This window comes from Narcine bancroftii, chromosome 6, assembly GCF_036971445.1.
Source record: "Narcine bancroftii isolate sNarBan1 chromosome 6, sNarBan1.hap1, whole genome shotgun sequence".
NCBI lineage: Eukaryota > Metazoa > Chordata > Chondrichthyes > Torpediniformes > Narcinidae > Narcine > Narcine bancroftii.
In genome coordinates this window covers 212,340,067-212,357,780 of record NC_091474.1, presented here as the reverse complement: position 1 = coordinate 212,357,780, position 17,714 = coordinate 212,340,067, and the positions used below count along the sequence as shown (strand labels likewise).

Genomic DNA, 17,714 nt, shown 5'->3' with positions numbered 1-17,714 from the left:
CTCCTAAACAAAAATGTCAGACAGCACCTAGAGAGAGGGAAGCAGAGTTAGTGAGTCAGGTTGAAGAGTCTTTGCCAGAATGAAAGATCAGCATAACCTGTCATATAATGATAACAGCATTGGTAAATTGAATCATAGAGGAGTATTGCATTGAAATAAGCCATTTTGGCCCTCAAAATGTGGACCAACCCTTTTAAAGAGCAATGAAATTTCTTCCTTCTCATGTCTTTTCTCCTTCAATGAGTCATTCAATTATGCTCAGAAGACTACAGCTTAATCTAGATCTGAAAACTGATCAGGCATTCCTGATCCTTGCCAATCATTGCGCAAAAACATTATTCCTCACTGCCTCAATAATCATCTTCCTTCTGAGTCTATGGCTATTCAATCAATATTCTTCCACTGAAATAGTTTTTATTCTTTCCTCTTAACCTTTCATGATTTTAAGAAGCTACATCTCTTGACATTCTTTATTCTAGGTGAAGAACTCCTGCTGCTCTGGGATCTGCTGTTTCTCATCTATAGATTCCTTCTCTTAAATCTGTTCTGTATCTTGTCCTCTCTGAAACTTGCTTTCCAGAACTTGAAAGAACTGAAAATCAAATTATTTTGCCCCCATATGCTGAGCATAACCTCCTGCCTTCTGTGGTGTTATCCCATGGAAATTCTAGCTCAATAAAAGGATGTACCAGATGAGCATTTCAGTGATACCCATCAACGTTTAGATAACATCCCTCCCCCTCTGCTGCATTTTCCCACGTAATGGTCCATTCTGAGGCTGGCTGAGGCTGGATAAGCAGAGAGGGAGAACCAGTGGATGTGTGACTGATTTAAGACTGCGGTAAGGTCGGAAAGAGAGCAGGCTTTAGAACCTTTCATGCTGATGGTGAGTTTGGGAGGGTGGGTGCACAATGAAAAAGAGGAATCCCACTGAGTGTGAGCTAAGTGATGTGGAGTGGAAGTCAAGATCTGTACCAAGAGCTTCAAAAGCATGTAGAATTGGGCAGTGGGGAACTGGAGCAATCGAGCGGTAGGTAGCTAGGGGTGAAATATGTCAGGATAACCAAAAGAGAAACCTGGCCCAGCATCATCCTGGAAGTGCCCAGTGACAAATGGCCCTAAAACAACACAGTAGAAACATATCCACAATGCTACAAAAGGAGGGTTATATGTTGGGACGACTTCATCCTTCGCACCCCAAGACACAACTGACTTTTTGAATCCTGGAGTTTCAAGTAATGACCTGAAAACATTCATCACTATATTTTGCTGTGGAAGGAAAAAATAATGATTTTCTGTCATTTAAAATTATTCTCTGGGATTGATTTGTTAACTTTTCATGTCACCTTAAAGATTTTCACACTCTTTGATCCCCTTCTTGACCCCTTTCAATATTACACCCTTTGAAATGGATCATTCTCTCTCCATTCTTTCTAAAAATGTATCACCACTCTCACCTACATTGGAATTCATCTGCCTTTTCCATCAAACTTCAAATCTCTTCCTAGCATTTTTTTGTGCATTTTCATCATGTTTGCATATTTCCAAAGTGTGCCCTACACCTCTACAGTTCAGTAATTAATTGTTGTTTAACATACAGCTTCTGATAGTAAACCCTGGGAACACCACAACATACCACTCTCCAGCCCGAAAAACAGTCATTCCACACAACTGTTGTCATGAAAGGTCATTGACCTGCTGAGCAGTTCCAGCATTTTCTGTTTTTTATTTCAGATTTCTAGCATCTGGACTATTTCACTTTTGCATTCAACGCAAATCTTTTGTTTTATTCCTCTGAGCTAATTTTACTTTTTTTTTGCTGCTGCCTCTTTATCAGCTTTGCTAATTATGTCTATCTAAACCACATTACTTTATCAAATATCATTTGAAATAAACATCAACACTAACTTCATTTGACCAGCCTCTCAACCTTATCACAAAATGTGTGCAGGTTCCTCTTTATTGGTCAAGTGGCCTCTAACTCTCTCTCCAACAATATGAAAGGGTGGCGGAAGCAAAGTCAACAGTAACTTTCAAAAGAGAAAGGATAAATTACATAAAGATACGCAAGCCTTCAGTCAGAAAACTAGCAAAGGTCCAACTGCCATGCCAGCCACAGGGTTGCTGCAGTTTCCAGCCAAGCTCATTCAGTCAGTTCCTCAAGGCCAGAGAGAGACTGAGGTTCCTGGAATCTGGAGGAAAAAAAAACAAACTCTTGAAGGAATTCAGCAGGTCAGGCAGTATCTGTGGAGAGGCAAGGGACTAATGGATGTTTCAGGTCGAGACCCTGCAATCTTTGTCTGTCCACTATGAACTCCCTACCTGAACTACAACAGTTCCTGACCAGCTGGCTTTAAATCATTGTGGAAGCACCTCACAATAGAATAGACAAAGGATCACTCTATACCAAGACAGGGGCTTCACTGAGGCAGGTGGAGGGATATCTATCAGAGTTTTTGTTTGATTTGGACATTATATTCGAAACAGACATGGGCTGAAGATCCTGTTCCTGTGCTGTACAGTTCTATTAAAACACAATGCTGGAGAAATTCAGCAAGTCAAACAGTGCCCTTTACAGTATATAGCAAAGATAAACATACATAACTGATGTTTCAGGTTTGGGCTCTTCATCAAGGTATGGAAAAATGTTGGCCCACATCTGAACAAAAAGATAAGGGGGAGAGGGATGGGGGGAGGAGCGTGCTCCCAAAGACATGAGGCAATAGGTAGAGAAGGGAGGAAGCGCACAGCAGCAAGCAGGAGGCGGTGGGATGGCTTGGTGAATAGAGAGAGAAGAAGGTGGAGAGTTGAGGGAAAAAAGGGGGAAGGGAAGGGAGGGAGAAAGGAGGGTAGAAGAAACCAGAGAAGCCAATGTTAATGCCATCTGGCTGGAAATTGTGAGTATAGTTGTGAATTGCAGAACTGAAATGACTGGCCACTGGGAGGTCCTTGCCACTGGTGTGGACAGAGCAAAGGTGCTCGGCAAATTGATCTCCCAGTCTGCATCCAGTCTCTCCGATGTAGAGAAGGCCACAAAAGGAGCTCCGGATGCAGTAAAACCATCCTGCAGTTACACAAAGTGAAATGATGCTTCACTTGTAAGGCCTGTTTTGGGCCCCAGATTGTGGTGAGGGAGGGGGCATTGGAGGATTGGTAGGGAAGGATTACCACAAGGGAGTCATGGAGGGAGCAGTCCTTACGGAAGGCAAAGAGGGGAGGAAAGGGGAAGATGTGTCTGGTAGTGGGATCCTGTTGTAAGTGCCAGAAATTCCGGAGGGTGGCACGGATGTCATAGGGTGGCACGGATGGCGTAGGGCAGCATGGTTGGCATAGCAGTTAGCTCAACACCTTTACAGTGACAAGAGTCAGGACCTGGGTTTGAATCCCGTGCTGTCTGTAAGGAGTTTGTATGTTCTCCTTGTGTCTGCATGGTTTTCCCCGGCAGCTCCTGTTTCCTCCCACTGTTCGAAACATACCAAGGGATGTAAGCTAATTGGGTGTAAATTTGGTGGTATGGAGTTGTGGGCCAAAATGGCCTGTTATCGTGCTGTATATATAAAATTTTTTAAAATAAAAATTTAAATTAAAAAAATGTTTTGGATGTGGAGGCTGGTGGGGTGTTAGGTAGGACAAGGGAAATCCTGAGTTTATTGCGCCTGGGGGCAAAAGGGACAAAGGCAGATGAGCGGGAAATGGAGGATATATGGGTGAGGGCTGAGTTGATGGTGGCCGAGGGGAAACCACATTTGTCAAAGAAGGCAGAGATTTCAGATGATCTAGACTGGAAGTCTGTTGCATCTAGGGGTAGAAGAGGTCAGAGCAGATGAGTGGGAAATGCAGGAGATGAAGGTGAGGGCTTGTTGTGTCTAGGGGCAGAGCTAGTCCACAACCTCATGTACTATCCTACCAACACCACCTGTAAATTGGAGGAGCAACACCTGGTTTTCTGTCTGGACACTCTCCAGCCAGATGGCATTAACATTGATTTCTCCGGTTTATGCTAACCTGATCTCCTTTCTCCCTCCCTTCCCCCATTTTCTTTCCTTCAGTTCTCCACCCCTTTCCCTCTCTATTCACCCCGCCATCCCTCCTCCCCCTACTTGCTGCTGCCCCTCCCTCTCTTCTCAACCTTCTGCCTTTGGTCCATGGTCCTCCCCCACTTACTTTTTTGTTTGGGTGTCTGCTGACATTTTTTCATACCTTGATGAAGGGCACAAGCCCGAAACATCAGTTATGTATTCTGACATTTGTTCCTCCAATTCGTGGGTGGTCTCAGTCTTGCAGTGCATGAGATCATGGACAGCCAAGTCAGCAAAGCAATGGGGTGGAGAAATGAATGGGTGGCCACTGGGAGATCCATGCCATTGCACCAGAAAGAACTGAGGTGTTTATTGAAGCAATCTCCCAGTCTACTTCCAATCTCTACAGCATCTCACATCTCATATTCGGTCTGGGCACCATCTAACCTTCCCTTCTTGGAGACAGAATGTGTGTCCTCAGTAAAGGCCTCACCTTTGACACCCTTCACCCACAAATCAACAAGTTCCACACATGCCATGATGCTGAACTCTTCCGTCAGCACTGTCTCTGTGCTCACCCCTACAACTGGGATTTTCCACCCCCCACTACAGACACTTTCCTCCTGTTTTAATCCTTTTTGATCCTCCTGAACACCTCGTTCCTGCCTTTTGCCTGCTCTGGACCTTTATATTGCCAACTGCCACCGAGATATCAACAATAACGACTGCTCCACTCCCCTCACGTATTCCAACCTTGGAACGCCTGGTCCTAAGCTCTTTCTGCACTAATCCCAACCTTACCATCAAACCCGCATAAAAGAGTAGCACTGTTGTGGTCTGGTGCACTGATCTCTATACAACTTAACCATAACATCCCAACTCCTGTACTCAATACTTTGATTTATGAAGCCCAAAGTGCCAAAAGCTCTCTTTACAACCTTATCCACCTGTGACGCCACTTTCAGGGAATTATATATCTATTCCTAGATCACTCTATTCTGCTGCACTCCTCAGTGCCCTACCATTTACCGTGTATGTCCTTTCTTGGTTTGCCCTTCCAAAATGCAACACCTCACACGTATCTGCATTAAATTCCATCTGCCATTTTTCAGCCCATTTTTCCAGCTGGCCCAGATCTCTCTGCAAGCTTTGAAAACCTCCAATCTTAGTGTCGTCTGCAAACTTGCTGTTCCAATTTACCAATTATCATCCAGGTCATTGATATAGATGACAAACAACAATGGTCCCAGCACCGATCCCTGAGGCACACCACTAGTCACAGGCCCCCAGCCTGAGAAGCAATCATCCACCACTACTCCCATGCATATTGTCAAATCTAGTTTCCCTTCTTCACCTGCATCTGAACCTTCCTCACTAACCTCCCATGTGGGACCTTGTCAAGGGTCTTACTGTAGACAACATCCACAGCCTTTCCTTCATTGACATGCATGATAATCTCAAATATCTCTATAAGATTGGTTAAACATGACATTCCACGCACAAAGCCATGTTGACGATCTCTCATCAGTTTCTGTCTATCCAAATAATTGTATATCTAATCATTTAGAACATTTTCCAATAATTTACCTACTACTGATGTCAGGGTTACATTTAGAGCCTCTTTTAAGCAATGAGACCAGGTGGGCTACCCTCCAATCCTCTGGCACCACACCCGTGGCTAAGGATATTTTAATTATTTCTGCCAGAGCCCCTGAAATTTCACACTAGCCCCCCCTAAAAGTCTGAGGGAATATCTTGTCAGGTCCTGGGGATTTATCCACCCTTATTTGCTTTAAGACAACAAACATTTCTTCAATGACACTGCTTGTTTTCCTTACTTCCCACAACTCTGTTCCCATTTCCTGAGTGAATAGTGATTTAAAAAAACATTTACGATCTCCCTCATCTCTTTTGGCTCCATACAAAGCTGATTACTCTGATCTTCAAGGAGAAACTATCTTTTTTTCTCTTAATATACTTGTAGAACCCCTTTGGATTTTCCTTCGTATCTGCCAAAGCAATCTCTTGTCTTCTTTCAGACTTCCTGATTTCTTTCCTGAGGTTTTTCTTCCATTTTTTTATACTCCTCAAGTACCTCATTTGCTCTATATTTCCTGTACCTGCTAAACACCTCTCTCTTCTGAACCAGATCCCCATTATCCCTGAAAACTATGCCTTCTAACCTTGCCTTTAACCCTGACAGGAACATACAAACTCTGTATTCTCAAAATTTCACCTTTGAAGATCCTCCACTTACCTTGCTCTTCCTTGCCCGAAAACAACTTATCCCAATCCACACATTCTAGATCCTGTTTCATTTCCTCAAAATTGGCCTGTCTCCAATTTAGAATCTCAACCCAAGGCCCAGACCTATCCTTCTCCATAATTAACTTGAAACTAATGGCATTATGATATCTGGACCTAAAGTGTTCCCCGACACGTACTTCTGTCTCGTTCCCTAAAAGGAGATCCAGTATTGCACTCTCTCTAGTTAGTACCTCTACATATTGATTTAGAAAACTTTCCAGAACACATTTGACTCCTCCATTCCTCTATCTGCTCTGGCACACTGGTTCCCAACTCCTGTAAATCTAGTTTAAATCTACCGGAGCAGCTCTAGCAAACCTTCCCTCAAGGATATTAATCCCCCTTCAGTTCAGATGCAAAGCACCCTGTCAGAACTGGTCTGACCTTCCCTGGAAGAGAGCCCTATGATCCAGAAACCTGAAGCTCTCCCTTTTGCACCACATCTTTAGCTACATGTTTAATTGCACTATTCTCCTATTTCTAACCTCACAAGCACATGTAGCAATCCTGAGATCACAACCCTGGAAGTCTAGTCTTTCAACCTAGCACCTAACTCCATGGACTCTCCTTGCAGGACCTCCTCACCTTTCCTACTCATGTCATCTCACTCTCCCTCCTGAGAATGCTGTGAACTCGATATGAGATGTCTTGGACCCTGGCACCAGGGACACAACATCCCATCTGGGATACTTGATCTCATCTACAATCTCTTATCTGTCCTCCTAACTATGGAATCTTCTCCCTTCCCTTCTTAGCCACAGGGCCAGACTCCATGCCAGAGACCTGATCACTGTGGCTTGTCCCTGGTAGGTTGTTTCCCACCCCCCCCCCCCAACAGTATCCAAAAGATTTGAAGTTCATCCAACTCTAGCACCAGCTCCAATTCCTTAACTCAGCTTGTCGGGGGGTGCACCGGGTTGACACTTCTTACAAATGAAGTCATCAGGGATATTGCTGGCTTCCCCGACAACCCACATTCTGCAAGAGGAGCATTCCCCTGCCTTGGCTGCCATTCCCACTGTTTATGACGAGAGGAATTAAAGTATGATATCTAAACTCTGCCCTTACCTGTGCCTACATGCCAAAATTCCCCCAAAAAATGGTGGCACTTCCAGAGCTGCTGTAATGGCAATGATGTTGCGGGTGCGGAACTATGGAGAGTGTGGAGCAGAGACACAGCGCTCCCGTGGGGTCCAACCGCCCTGTTCAACTGCTATCAGCTCCGTACAGGCTCGCACCAGAATGCAGATTGCTGGAGACTGGCTCAAAACTGGCTGAAGGGATACCAGGTATTGGAACCAGGATGCGAAAGAGTGCCAAAGGCGTTCAAAGGTTCAAATCTGGAACTTGGGTTGCCGATGGTTTGGTCTGGACTGTGTGTGGCTGCGGGGATTACGGGAGCACCAGAGGCAAATCCAGAGACACTCGATGACTCTGGGGGGACTCTTCTGCTTCTCTTTCTCTGATTGTAAGAGGTGCTTCAATTTCTGCCAATAGTGAATCTATCTGCCTTACAGCAGACAAAAGCAATTTTGTGTCATATGACACTTTTTTGTTACATGACAATAATTGAATCTTGCATCTTTAAATAGGGTGGCTCTTTCTTGAACTCCACCACTTCAGCTCCTATTCATCAAAGTCTTTCCACTCTGGCTGTCCACTTTCTTACTTTTATAGTGATGTGTGGGTCACCTGACCTCAATTGTCCAATCAGCTGCTCCTCTGTCTTCAATTGTTGAACTCGATTGCCTAATCAACTACTGTCTGCTGAGTCTCTCCTTTTTAAACCGTTTTGTCTTGAACTTGAACTCGATTGCTCGATCAATTGCCCTGATTGTATACCTCTTCAAAACAGATTAGTAGCCATTAATGCATCATTCTTCACCCTCCTTCGGTCATCTGTATCTCCAACATGAGAAGATTGCAAGTCATTCTTGTACTTGAATGCCACCCTTCAGGAAGCTCCCGTCACAGTGTATGCAGATGGTAATATCCAAGTTCAGTCAGCACTTGTGAACGTAGCATTAAGAACCAATTGTTTTCCAACAGTATTGAGATAGAACTGCAAACAATTTACGCGAGACTAGGTTATGCAACTTGCCTTCCCTCATCATCTGTTTCGCAGCCATTTTCCAAGCGTAATTTCGGTATCAAGTCATTCTATATTAAGTGACACCTTATCAGCTTCTCTGAATTGTCATGTATTACTTTACAGGACTGACCTTTCACTCATTCATACAACTGAAATCTCGCATTGCCAGACTCTCTGCTGACAGGGATCGAATAAAATAGCATGTGATTTATTTAAGTTTGCTCTCTGATACATCCTTAAAACCACCTGTATCCCAATTTTTTAGGCTACTGTTGACAGACATCTTTCCCCTTGAACAAGTTATTCACCCATGGTAATAATGGGGGATCTCAATTGCATAAAGACATCTGAACTGTAGTCATGTCATTAACATTTACACCAGTACCCGCAGATTTCCTTTAGTGCACTGATTCTTTATAATGATTTTGATCTTCAGCATTGAAAATACAAAGGTATAAAAAAGGCGCCCACTCACACTGCTGCATTGGGAACCTAATGCAAAAACCCCTGCCCTCCACACGGATTGAAGGAGAATCTGTTGTGAACTTCTTCCCACCCCATTCTTGCACACAGTGCCTGGAGCAAGTCCTTGCCCTCCAGTCCTCCTGCCACACCCTGTTGCAGCACTTAGAACCGGGCGTGAACCCATATCTACACAGTCCTGCAGAGAACTGTTGTGTTGGGAAGAGAATCAGGTTCGGTGGGTTCGCAAAGAGACGAGTCTGGACATACATAACTTTTATTAACACATGGGAAACAAACGGGATAAAATTAAACAGAACTCAATCACTATTTCACTTAAGCGATGACATAGACGTTCACCTCGTACTTCGGTTGGACTCTGACAACGGTAAACCTATACTTAATCCTCTCACATACTACAAACAGGGACTCTTACACATACCCGGTTCCCTGACCAACGGGGGTGTGGTTTCCTGCAAGTATTGATCTATCACAATACTATAGCTCAGGTTCAGTATGGTGTACACCTTACTTGCTACCCTTCCGATGATGTCCACAGTAGCAACCTGGCATTGAGCGATGTCCAGGGCTTGGACCATGGAGGCAGAGAGAAAGAATTTGCTGTGCATTGGTCTTATATACAGTGCTAATCTGTGCTTCTAGCCAATAATGACTCTAGATCAGGGGTGTCAAAACTCAAATTCACAGAGGGCCAAAATTAAAAACTTGGACTAAGTCGTGGGCCAAACTAAATATTTATTGAAAATTTTCAACAACATCTGCATGTTTTCTCTTCTTTCAACATATGTAATGTTAAACTTTTTCTTATTAAAATAAATGTTTAATAGTAGTTTTGGTTAAACTCTTTCCAGAAGAAGCATTAACAAATGAGAAATAAAATATTCAATAAATAATATTTCTCTATAGAGGATTTGTCAAATGTTGCTAGTGTGCTGTCGAATAGTAAAATCTGAGGGTTATTGAAAATGTGGGAGAATAACATGATTCCTGAAACAATCAAATGGGTGACTGATTGTGGGCATGAACTCTAGCAGGGTTATTTGCCATGCCCTTTTTCCATTGGTACAGATATCCTTTGATTTACACAATTTTCAAGTTTTATGCCTAATGAGCTTGTATCCAGGAGCAAGACCATTTTTAACCAGGAATATATTTATCACTGTGACATGAAACTATTGGAAAATCGTTTTATCCTGAGATTAAAGTTCATAATCCTTACTCAGGCCTATGTGTGGGAGGGAGGGGTTTGCGGGCGATCGGGTTGGACAACGACAGTGCGGGGGCATTGGCTCTTGCTGCAGGGCGGCATCTCGGCGGATCAGCGGCCCCGTCACCGTGAGTCGTGGGTCGGCCTGCGGCAGGGAGGGGGAGTGAGCAACGGTCCTGGCAAGGTCAGGCCCGAGGCTTCCGGTTCCGGGCGCTGGGAAGCGGCCTTGGCTTCCCCTGACACTGGCCAGGCCCCAAAACCAGAGTCCACGGTGAGACCCTGCAACTAAACAGAGGAGGTGGGGGCGATTAGCGGGCTGACGCCAATGCATTCTGGGATTTATAGTATTAGCTGTGCATGCTCTATACTGCCGCGGCGGCCAGCGGGCCACCTCTAATACATTTTTGAAATGATCTTGCGGGCCAAATATAATCATATGGCCCGCGGGCCAGAGTTTGACATGTGTGCTCTAGATGATTTAAATTAGCTAGTGGCAAGGTGTGCACCAATGGGTGGACGGAGCTCAACCTTGATTAACAGATGATGTGACTTCCGAATAAGTTTCAGACAGGGAGGACATGTGACCACCCACAATTCTAGTCAGGCAGAGAGGTCACGTTTCCTCCACACACAACATTCCACGCCTCAGAAGTCACATCACTCTGCAACCACTTTGATGACAGTCAATGAATATGACTATAAAAACAGGAAAAGAAAATAAAAGAACAAAAGACCTGTTAAAAATGGAACTAACCAAGTGGATCAATATATACATGTGTTTTCTGTATGGTGGACAAGGCACATAATCAAATTCAATGGCAGCACCTCACTAGCTCCCCTTCCCTTCGCCCCCCCTCCCCCCCAACACCCCTGACCAAACAGGGTCACTGTGTTTCTAATGGAACACAATGCTGAGGAAGCTGCTCCCCAGTGTCATAGGGGAGGGTAGAGAAAGTCATTTGTCTGATCACTGATTCATGTGCTTGGCTGGTAAATGTGAACATCCTTACCACTAATGTCTGCAAGCAGACAGTGTAAGGTCATTCATCAGGTGCCAGATTCCTCTCTTGGCTTGTGCATCCCATCTTTGCCTCGTGCTTGGGAGCTCCCTAAGTTCCCTAAGCACAATGCCCAAATGACCATCTCCATGCTTTATCCTCATGAGGCAGGGAACAGGTTGGCAGGCATATATCCAGGGTGCACCCAGAGTGTCCCATTTTTCTGGGCTGTCGTCTGACATCAGGATGCTATTCCTCCTCATGTTCTCTTTAAATAGCTGCAACAAGTGCATGTGTTGGATCCTGGTAACGAGAGCCAGGAGAAGTCGGGACTGAAAGTTAGCCAATTTGTGATTTTAAAGTTCCTGAAGCGCCCATAAGGTATTTGTTTCTGCTAATGGGAAGGCTGATGGGGACATTGTCATTGTCGAGTGGTAACAAAATATATATACAATATTTCCTACTAGTGTGTGATCTGTAACATCATAACTATGATCTGTAAATTGTAATTAAAAGGTGAAACTACAATTTCTTGATGTGCTGTGAGACATTATGCAGAATAGATACCACAGTCCAGATGAAAAAAAACAAGTCCATTACAAAGGCTGTACTTGGAAGATGCATAACAAAAGCCGTGATCGAATGTCCAATGTTGAGGTTTGTTTCTTTGCAACAGTTCTTGGGTGCCTTATGGAGAGTTCATTGCATAATAAGTGACAAACTGTCTTGCTGGTTGCGGTAAAGGTGCTGGCTGAAAACAGTGATGGGATCGCAGCAGTCTGTGTTAAGATCAGTGTGAAAAATTGCAGCTGTCTGTGGCGATGAAGTGGTCCTGCAGAGTGGGTGGATAGGTGGAATTTTTTCACTCCCTCTTGGAGAGTTCGTTAGTATGGTAGCATATTAATGCAGTTTTTCCTGAAAATGCAACCCACCGAGTGCTTCCCAGTCCCCAAGCGACTACCTGCCCCTTTCTGGGCTGCTGCTGCACCCATACTCTACCAGATTCCTCAGGGTCATGAAGCCCAACCTCGTCCAATTTTTGATGTGCCAATGTGGCCAAATGTCTAGAAAACAGGGACCCCCCCCCTCCACCCCGTGCAGTGGGGCATGAATTGAGATGGTCCACTGTTTCTTGCAACATGCTTGAGCATTGCTCACCCCTTGAGCATGTTTTCGGATGTCGGCGTGCGTATCTTTTGCTTGAGAAGTCTGTTCTTGCGCTTCATTAACCCTGATACCTGTGGGTGGTAGGGGATGTGCAACAGCCATGAAATACAGCTTCTGTTGCCCAGTTTTGTACCTTAGCCCCCATCAAGTGTGAGCTCTGATTGGACCGTACCTCCCATGAAGTTCCATAAATGGAGCAGAGGTATTTCAGTCCTTGAATGGTGTTGTCCTTGTCGGCCCACTCACAGGGCACCGCCACCAGGTGGTCAACTAGGGTTAGGGTTACCACCATCGTCAGTATGTGTGTATTTTTCTTTTGGTGTGGGAGAAGGCTGACATAGTCGGCTTTCCAGACTTGGCCTGCTCCTGTGGCATGCCAAATGTGCCTCAGTGTTCCCACTAACTGACCAGCCCCGTGGTTTGACCAGCTGGCACGTTGGTCAATTATCTACGGCCATCCGTGCCTGGTACAGGGTTAGGGCCAGCTCCTAAGCCCTCTTCCCACCGTCGGTTCTGTTGGACCTCAGGTGATTGCTCTTCCTGTGGGCCCATGTTTCCAGGGCCCCTCAGTCTACCTCATTGGAGTGGGTGGTGGCTGTACAGATTTGAGCTGCATGGTATTGTTGGTGTGGGCGTCCATGTGGTGGACTATGATTGCACTCTGCCCAATCTGCTCCCAGATATAATTCCAGTGCTACTGACCCCATAGTGGGAAAATTGTGGCTTTCCCACCCTGTCTCGTGCCAGCGATGCATCCATTCGCCACTGCCCATGAGTTGGTATAGAATGTCACTGAACCTACCATTGATTTTATTGCCATTGCTACTGCAGCCAATTCCGTGAACTGGCTGGATACCCCCACCCCTCTTGGGTAAGGGTCTTACCTGCACCTGGGTGTAGGGCTGTCGCTCGCCATATCTGCTTCCCGTTCTTCCACCGACTGGAGCCATCCATAAACCAGGCTGATGGAGGGAACTTCAGGTGGGGGATCGTGACTCTCAGGGAGGAACGTGACTCGTTCATGCAACCTGCTGACTCTTTCTGGCCCTGTATCTGCCCAGTTGGCGATAATACATCACCACTTCACAATGGAGGAATGCTGCGCGTGTCCCTCCTTGTTAGAGGCATCTGAGGACTTGATCCACCGCGTGATGGGGAGGTGAGGCTGGAGGATGATGGTTTAATTGGCAGTTTGATGGTCAGTGGTGAGGAGGGCCAAATAGCATGCCAGGAGCTGGCATTCGAAGGGGGTGTAGCGGGAGGCAGGTTCGGGTAAGGATTTTGTCCAGAAGCCGAGGGGAACTATGTAGCCATTGATTTTCTGCAATAGTCTTCACTTAGCTGCTGTGGTAGTGGCTGAGACCTAGAGTTCGAGGGGGACTCAAGTCAGTCAGAAGGCTAGCGGCAGAGCCTGTTTCATGGCTTGTTATGCCAATAAAAGGTGGTCTTCTTCCTGGGTGCATCAGCATGGTGAGATGGGGAATGTGCTACTGCCAGTAGCCCAAAAAGCCAACAACATCTTGTGTTTCAGCCTTATTGGTGGGCACTGCTTTAATGAGAATTTTATTTCTTGCTGTCTCCGGGATGTCCCTCCGGCCTGAGTGCCCAGGTAGAGGACCATCTTGCTGGGGCCCTGTACCTTCTCCTGATTAATAGCCCAGCCATGATTGTGGAACCCAGAAATGAGGGAGACCTGTGCCACTGTCTCCTCCATGTGTCATCGATGTAGTGGCTTACATCAATGTTGGGGGAAGGGCAATATTTTTTCAAATCGAAGGCCACTAATTTATGGCAGAGCTTGAGGCTGTGGACAAACCCCTGGGGTAGGCAGCAAAAGGTGTACCGCAGGAAAATAAACAGATCCTGGGAGTTGGGGCTTAAAGGGATGGAGAAGAACATATTGGCAAAGTTGACCATGGCATACCAGGGTTTGTTGACCACGTCGGGAACAGTCAAGGCGGGGGAGGGGATTTATTTAATTTGCGGTAGTCAATAGTCATTCGCCACCTGCCATTTATTTTTTGGACAGGCCATTCTGGGCTATTGTAGGGGAACATGGCAGATCTTATCACCCCTCTTGTGGTGGAGGGCATCAATCGCTTCCATGATCTCCTCATTGCCCCCTGGCTGGGTGCAGATTAATTTGGACGGGGGGAATGACAAGGGGAGTCCATTTGGCCGCTCCGATGATGATGGTTGCCTGGGTGACCCCAAATGTGAATTTCCCTTTACTGGTTCACAGTGACTGCCCCATGAGTTCATTCATTCCAAGAATGCACTCGGGTTAGGCTACTATCAGGACTGGGATGGGGTGGGGAGGTTTGTTACCAATGGAGATGCAGAGAGGATGGAACCCCCTAGCCTCTCTACATTGACTTCGGGACCCCACCCCTACCCCACAGGATTCCTAGGAATAACTGTATGCTCTGCCCATGTCGACCAGCACCATTCAGTGCTGGGTATTTCCCTTTTCCTAGTGGACGGCCACTGGAATAAATGCCTTGTGTCACCTGGGTGGGACAGGACTGCTGAGCAGATCTGCCAGGTTCCCTGGCCTCCATTCTATGGAGCAGTGACTGCATTGTCCCACACAGCGGTAGGGTGAGGGGAGGGGCGGTCTGGTTAGACAGGGTGCCCTTGTTAGCCATTTCCTGTTGTACAAGGGAGATTATCTTTGTCCTGAGGGTAGCAGGCGCCACTTCAGTTGGGGGAGGAGCAAAAGGCTGCCTAGTGGGAGGAGCAGTGGGCAGTGCAGTGGGCAGTACGGGTTTGCGTGGGTTTTTTCCACAGTAGTCCTGCCACATGCAGAACATGACATGGTCTACCCCAGCATGTGCTAGGGCATAATACATGACCCAACGGGACAGAGTGAATGCACCCTCGCATTCCTATTTTCCCGATGTTCTGCCACCACCCTGCAAATCTATCAAGGACCCCCTTTACTCCCCGTTCTAAGTGCTCCAGCCTTTCCAGCAAGGCGATGGTTTCACGGACTGTTTTGCCACTTGCTGTTCCCATCAAGAACAAGACTACCATCTGAGGTTGGGGCAGATGGTAGTGACTAGATGTCCCACCAAGGTAAGGGTTACCTGGATGTCCTCAGGGAGATTGTGCCTGCAATACACACATTCCACACAAGCAAGGTGGCCACATTTCCTCCATACACAAGAGCCTGCAATGAACCCCATCCACACAGTCCAGCAGGGAACATAGAGTGAACCCCTGTCCACACAGTCTGACAGGGAATGTGGACTGAACTCTGGTCCACACAGTCCTGCAGTGAACCTTTTTCCTGGGGAAACCATAGCAAATACCAGAGGATACCTAAGTAGAGGAAAATTTAGGGCAGATGTCTGTGGAAAGTTTTTTATTACTACACAGAGCATGATGGGTACCTGGTATACACTGTTGGGGTGGTGGTGGATGCTGGTACAACATGAACATGCAAACCACTCTTACATTGGGACATGGATGTAAGAAAAATAGAGGGTTATAGGTGTGAGGTCAGGAAGTGCCATGAAATAGCTCTCATCTCTCAGTAGAGTAAAACACGAAAATCTGTAGACATTGTGGTTTTTTAAAAATAATTTTTTATTTAATACTTCACTATGAACTACATCAGTAACAATATATACAGATATTCAATAGTAATATGTACACAGTGACATTTTCTTTTTCTTTCCTCCCCACCCCATCACTTAAAGCAAGAAAAAAAACAAACATAACAGAAGAAAAGGAAGAAAGAGAAAAGAGAACTTGTTTCGTCCGATATACTATACCTATTTTCTTAATTGTAACTTGTCACATCAAGAGATGGAGGCCTGAAATTGGCTGTTCTTAATAAACTTTATGTATGGTTCCCAAATTTGTTCAAATAAAGCATATTTGTCTCTTAGGTTTTAGGTATTTTTTTCTAATGGAATACACTTACTCATTTCTATGTACCATTGCTGTGTTTTTAAAGGTGTTTCCATTTTCAAAGTTATCATTATGCATTTTTTTGCTGCCGCAAATACAATCATAATGAATCGTTTTTGAGTTCTGTCTAATTTTAGACCTTGTTTTTTGTTAATCTTTTATGTTGTTTAACAGGAAGATTTTTGGGTATTTTGGTATCTTTTTTTTTTATTTTATTTTTAATATTGAGTTTAAATCCTCCCAAAAGGTTTTCACTTTTGTACATGTCCAAATTGCATGTATTATCGCACAAATTTCTTGTTTACAATGGAAGGATTTGTCCGATAGTGTTGGATTCCAGTCTTAATTTTTGAGTAATCTTTGGAACCAATTGTATTGAATCATAAGATACCGAGTGTTTATTGTATTAATCATGGTACCTGCACATAGTTCCATCTATGTTTCATTCTTTATCTGTATATTTAAATCTTTTTTCCAATCTTGTTTGGGTTTATATATTACTTCATCATTTTCCTTGTTTTGTAATTTACTATACATGTTTGTGATAATTTTTTAAATTCTCACAGTGTCCGTGATTAAATATTCTAAGCAACTACTCTCAGGTAACCTTAGACTAGCTCCCAACTTCTCTTTTAAATATGTTTTCGATTGGTAATATGAAAATATTGTACCATGTGATATTCCATATTTATCTTATAACTGTTCGAATGTCAATAAATTATTTCCCAAAAAGCAATCCTTTATTCTTTTAATTCCTTTTCTTGCCCATTCCTTGAAGAATAAATTATCCATTGTAAAAAGGAATTAATAGGTTTTGCATTAGTAACATTTTTGGTATCTGATAATTTATCATCTTTTGTTCTAGATCTATTCTCCTCCAATTTTTTAATATATGATGTAGTATTGGCAGATTGTTATGTTGCACCAGTTTCTCATTCCACTTATAGAGTAACTGTTCAGGATCATTTTCCTATTATTTATATCTTGCCAAGCCGGTTTATCTCCTGCCTGGTAGAAGTTTGACAAAAATCTTAATTGTGCTGCCCCATAATAGTTTTTGAAATTTGTTAACTGCATTCCCCTTTGTTTATATATCCATGTTGGTTTATCCAAAGCTACTCTTGAGTTTTTGCCTTTCGATAGGAACTTTTTTGTTAATTTGTTCAATTTTTTAAAGAATTCCCCTGTCAAGGGAATCAGTAACATTTGGAATAAGTATTGTAGTTGTGGAAATACATTCATTTTGATGCAGTTTATTCTCCCTATTAAACAGTGGTAGTTCTTTCCATTTCTCTAAATCCTTTTGTATTTTCCTTATAATTTAATTTATACAAATGATTTAAATTATTATCTATTTTGATTCCTAAGTAATGTATGGCCTCTGATTGCCATTTGAAAGGAGACTCCTTTTTACATTTTGTATAGTCGACTTTATTCATTGGCATCACCTCACTTTTATCGATATTAACCTTGTATCCTGATATTGCCCCATATTTTTTCAATTTTATATATAACTTTTTTAT

At 44.2% G+C, this 17,714-nt stretch overlaps 1 long non-coding RNA gene across 1 annotated transcript; it reads left to right on the top strand.

Annotated features, from left to right (window-relative positions):
* Positions 1 to 8,082: 8,082 nt before the first annotated feature.
* On the top strand, positions 8,083 to 16,138 carry LOC138737028 (uncharacterized). Its single transcript, XR_011340719.1, has 2 exons — positions 8,083 to 8,312; positions 15,978 to 16,138. It is a non-coding gene; the product is annotated as an uncharacterized lncRNA (long non-coding RNA).
* The last annotated feature ends 1,576 nt before the right edge of the window (positions 16,139 to 17,714 follow it).